This window comes from Paramormyrops kingsleyae, chromosome 14 (assembly GCF_048594095.1).
Source record: "Paramormyrops kingsleyae isolate MSU_618 chromosome 14, PKINGS_0.4, whole genome shotgun sequence".
Taxonomy (NCBI): domain Eukaryota; kingdom Metazoa; phylum Chordata; class Actinopteri; order Osteoglossiformes; family Mormyridae; genus Paramormyrops; species Paramormyrops kingsleyae.
The window spans coordinates 8271887-8273237 of record NC_132810.1 but is presented as its reverse complement, the minus strand read 5'-3'; positions in this window follow the sequence as shown (position 1 = coordinate 8273237).

The window sequence follows — 1351 nt, the reverse complement described above, 5'->3', positions numbered from 1 at the left end:
GTTAATGAGTCTTTTCAAAATGAGTCAAATCATTTTTCTGCGTGCATGCTGCGACCACAGATATCACTCTATAAACTATTCTTTGTATGCATATATTTGTGCTTTTACATGAAAACCAAACGGCTGTTTTTGGATATGTCTACAAATCACCCTGTTTGAATTGGACACATCACACCAACTGGATCTGACACCCTTCTGGACTGCGCAGGAGAAGCTGGGCTTTTGACCCAAGGGACTGTAACTTGGCCTAGTATTGGACAGTATCTCATGCAATGCAGAGATGGAAAGACCACAGGGAACCATTGCTCGTCCAGGAAGTTTATTGAAGTTGACGACAGTAATGGCTGTTTTCCATCGAAAGCCGTCTTTGTTTGTCAGCCCAAGTCCAAACAATACCTGTTTTATTGAGTCTCAGGATCAGTCCCATGTAAGGATATCTGGAAGGAGGATCCTGTCCTAAAAAGATAGAATGCAGTGGACCTCAATATATTATAACCCCATCCTGGAGGACCTCCACTAAACTTTGGAAACATTTCTTTGGGACTGAGACAAGGTCAAGGATTCACACATGCAAAAGAAAGGGGGCTGTTCTTATCTGTTCTTAATAAGTCCTGGAAACTTGCCTCAGGTTTAGCCTCAAATGGGGCATTTTAAACTAATTGCCGGGGAGACAAGGGGTGGCACAGTGACAGCCATCAGTCACTGTCATGCAAACCTTCGCTGCTTGTCTCATGGTCCATTTAACCCCATGGAAACACATGGAGATTTTTTTCCCCATTTGTGTTCAGAGATGCCGACAGGATGTTTCCCAAAGAAATGACTGAGGAGGGAGTAGCAGTGTAGCACAGGCTGTTCGAGCATTCGTCAGCCTGTATGTACTGATAGGGAGTCCTCGATGGAGTCGGCCGTGTATAAATCACTGTCTGCCTTGCTGAATTCATACTGGCACAGAGTCTTGACCGTTTCAGTATGTCCCTCAAATATGGCCTTAAGTCTCCACTAGATATTGGAGTTAGTTAACTGTTACTGGACCAACTGTGAATTGTTAGGTTGGCATAAACATATATAGCTTTATTATAAGCTAAATGCAAGATAAATGTTTCCTTTGTAGTACAAGCCTGTCCCTGAAGCATTTCGTGTTACAGTCAAGTTCACAAGGTGCAGTGATTGACTGAGGTAGGACCGGGAACTGAGTGAAGGGCCTATTTAAACAGGGCAGAGCGGTAACTTTAGAAAGACATGCTATGCTTCCAAGTGGAACAATTATCCAGGATCACATTTGCTGTTCCAAAAACAAAACACCGTATGCAAACCAAGCCTACATTTCACCCAGAAACGAGCTGACAGGAAC